The sequence below is a fragment of the Colobus angolensis genome, unplaced genomic scaffold (assembly GCF_000951035.1).
Source record: "Colobus angolensis palliatus isolate OR3802 unplaced genomic scaffold, Cang.pa_1.0 Scaffold27, whole genome shotgun sequence".
Lineage (NCBI taxonomy): Eukaryota > Metazoa > Chordata > Mammalia > Primates > Cercopithecidae > Colobus > Colobus angolensis.
The window spans coordinates 14,079,162-14,083,204 of NW_012115932.1; positions in this window are offsets into that span (position 1 = coordinate 14,079,162).

Consider the following 4,043-nt stretch of genomic DNA (forward strand, 5'->3'; position numbering starts at 1 on the left):
TTCCCTGATCACCAAGCCAATGAACATGATGTTATGCATGTAGAGGAAGGGTGATGTTTCTGGGAATATCACTAAAAGCATGGTCCCTATGGACTATCTTAGGACAGAAAAAAGGAGAGTTGACATAGCACCAAGACTACACAGTGTAGATATCCTGTTGTCCTGCCATAGCAAAGCAACCTGCTTTTCATGTTCCTTTCATATGGATGCTAAGAAGAAAGCATTCATGAAATGAATAACCACATCCAAAGGAGCAGAGGCTGTACAGACCAGTTCCTGTAAAGATACCAAAGCCCACATAGCATCTAGTGACATTGATGGTAGTCCACTATCATCTGCCAAGATTTGATTCATATTTAGAGGACAGACAGGTGAATAGAATGGGAATATTATAGGGGCCACTGCCCCTACATTCTTCAAGTCTTCAACAGCTGTGTTTATCTCTGCAATTCTTCTGTCTGATCTTGATAAAAAAGGTAGTTTCTGGGGCTTCCATTCAGACCTTCCTACTGTAATGGGTCTAACTACCCAGGTCAACAAACAGATGCAAATGTGAGTATGTTCTACATTCAGGAATCAGGCCAAGACCCCTATCACTCGGTCTCCAATGGTCAACACTCCAACCAGAGGACCATCACGGAGTTTTACATCCCCTGATATTGGTGTTCATTCAGATCTCATATCTACTCGTCTTTGAGGGATCCAGATATTTCCTTTTCCCTGGTTCACAGTTACCCTGGAAATAGCCATAAGTCCCTTTGGGAAAATTTAGAGAACAATTTCCCAAAGATACTCATGAGTACATTGCAGGGTTTTGTCTTAAAGAATCAGCCTCCCCTTCAGTCAATGGGCCTTGGTGTAGATCTGAAAGCTGAGTGAGGGGTCACAATTTCCCATAACCATGGCTGATGTTCTGATTATGTAAACGAAGCAACAATATACATAGCTGCTCATCTATTTGGCCTCTGGGATACCATAACCTACAGTGGTCAGTGTCATAGATCCCTGTGGGTTAAGGCTCCGTGATTATCTCTCTTGCCCTGTTGCTCCTTGTGATAATTACCTCTACCTAGGACCTGAAAGTCAGGTGTAGGTACCTGCCTCTCCTAAACTAGAAGTCCATCATCCCCACTGACATGAGGGAGCCCAGTTCCATGCCGGCATCTCCTGCCATTAACATTGACCTAGAGAGGACAGCCACTCCCATGCTTGGTGTCTCTATTTGTTTCTTGTGGCTGCTATAGCAAATAATAAACAAAAACTCAAACAAACAAAAAGCTTCAGGTGTTTTAAACAACAGAAATGTGTCCCTTCACAGTTCCAGAGGCTGGAAGTCTGAAATCCAGGTGTCAGCAGGGCCGTGCTCCCTCTGAAGGCTCCAGGGAAGAATCTTCCCTTGCCTCCTCCTGGCTCCTGGCAGCCAGCGATGCCTGGTGTTCCTTGGCTTGTAGCAGCATCACTCCAGTTTCTGTATCTAACTTCACTTGGCCACCTTCTCTCCATGTGTGCCTGTGTCTCATATCTCTGTTTCTAATTCTTCCTGTTCTTATAAGGACAGCAGTCATTGGATTTAGGGACCACCCTAATTCAGGATAGCCTCATTTTAACTTGATTACCCCTGTGAAGACCCTATTTCCAAGTAACATCACATTCCCAGGTTATCCAGAGTTAGGACTTCAACATATATCCTCGGGTACACAATTCAACCCATAATGCAGGTACCCTTCACTTTTTGTCCTAAATGAAAAAAAAAAAGTGTGTGTGTGTGTGTGTCACACACATATCCTTTAGGCTTTTCCAGGGAACACAATCGCAGGTCAGACATAATAAATTTCTTCTAAAATACCCACTCCACTGAGCTACCTGATCCCTTCTGAACTAACAGTGTTGAATAAACCAAGTTCTGGTGTGTCTACTCCATCCACCCTCAGTCTCAGCTTCAGGGAACTATCTCAGAAAACTATCAAAACCAGCACTAGGCATCTGCCCTAACATTGAATCCCAAGCCAGGAACAAGTGCCCCATGCTAATGAATTCTCTATCTGATCTTATTTCTGAAAACTTCCTAAGCCTTAGCACCCTCAGATCCACTCCCACGCCTGTTCCCAGTACCACCAGACAGATCCTGCAATTCCGTGTAAGCTATATATTCCCAAGGCAGGAGACATAGCTTGCTTCCCAGGCTGTGCTCCCCTCTCAGACCTGATTCTGGTTGCTGGGTGGAGGCAGTAAGGGGTGGTGGAGCCAGTTCTCCAGAGGAACGAGCATCCACTTGCAGGGCATGTGTTTCAAGCAAGAGCTCCAAGAAAGGGGAGACCATTCCCTTCTGATAAGAGAGAAGGGCCTGCTTCTGCCAGGCAGGACGTTTGGGGGATTCAAAATGTTCAGGCTCACAGGCCTGAAGGTTTCTACATCAGATCTTTGGCTGCAGTTTTCCTGTGAGGGCCCTGACTTTACTACAGGAAGCTGTTGAGGCTTTGCATTCGTGTCTTTGCAAGTCTTTCACCCTTTTAACCAGTCTTTAACCCAATTTCAGCAGTCTGCTCTGCAACTGCATGAGATGAGGTCTCTAAAATATTTCAAACCAGCTGTGATGGGCACCATAATAACCCCTCAGTGATGTCTGTATCCTAACCCCTGGAGCCTGTGAATATGTTAGGTTACCTGACAAAGGAGAATTAAGGTTGCAGATGGAATTAAGGTTTGCTGATCAGCTGAGTTAAGATCGTGGAGATACCACAGGATTATCCAGATTGGTCCAGCATAAGGACAAGGGTCTTTAAAAGTGGAAAGAGGAGGCAGCAGAGGAGAGTCAGAGGATGCCATGTGAGAGAAAGTCACTGCCTGTTGCTGGCTTTGAAGATGGAAGAAGAGGTCATGAGTCCAAGGATGCAGGAAGCCTCTAGAGGCTGGGAAAAGCAAGGAAACAGATTCAGCTCTAGAAAGGAACATAGCTCTGCTAACACTTCCTTTTTAACCAAGTGGGATCTGTGTCAGACTTCTGGTCTGCAGACTTAAGATAATGAATTTGTGTTGTTCTGAGCCATGAAGTGGTTGATCATTTGTTGTGCACAATACAGCAACAGGAAACAAACAGAGAGGCCCCTTGATATTGAGAGCGTGCCTTCGGCTGTCCTAGCCTCACAGTTTCTATTTGAAAGACCTCCAGGACAATCAAAACTACTCCACAGGTTTTGTAATTATTATTATCCTGTAACTAGTTGAGCACCTCAGCTATTTCATCACCCAGTGCATTTTGCAGGTAAAAGCATAAGGAATGATGATGTCACTGTGTGCAAGGAGCTATTTCTATCCCACCTACTATTAGCAGTGGGGAGTTCTATTGTCTTGGGACACTTGAGCAATGCAACTCCAAAATCCCATCCTGAGAGCCTGTTTTCTAAATTCTCTTCCATTTCCAATCTGATTACACCCTGAGTCTTCTAGAATCTGTTACTCAAAGAGTGGTCTGCAGAAGAGCACTGTGGGCCTCCCCTGGGGGCTTGTTAGGAATATAGAATCTCAGGCTTCACCCTAGACCCGCTGAATCCTACTCTGTATTTGAACCATAGTCCCAACTGATCCAAATGCACATTAAAATTCTACAGCCCTGTCGGGCACAGTGACACACACCTGTAATCCCGGCACTTTGGGAGGCCAAGGCGGGCGGATCATGAGGCCAGGAGATCGAGACCATCCTGGCTAACATGGTGAAACCCCATCTCTACTAAAAATACAAAAAGTAGTCAGGTGTGGTGGTGGGCACCTGTAGTCCCACTTACTTGGGAGGCTGAGGCAGGAGAATCGCTTGAACCCGGGAGGGGGAGGTTGCAGTGAGCTGAGATTATGCCACTGCACTCCAGCCTGGTAACAGAGGAAGACTCCGTCTCAAACAAGCAAACAAACAAAAATTCTACTGTCCTCGTGCCTGTAATCCGAGCACTTTGGGGGATCAAGGTGGGTGAATCACTTGAGGTCAGGAGTTCGAGACCAGCCTGGCCAACATGGTGAAACCCCCATTTCTACTAAAAATCCAAAAAAAA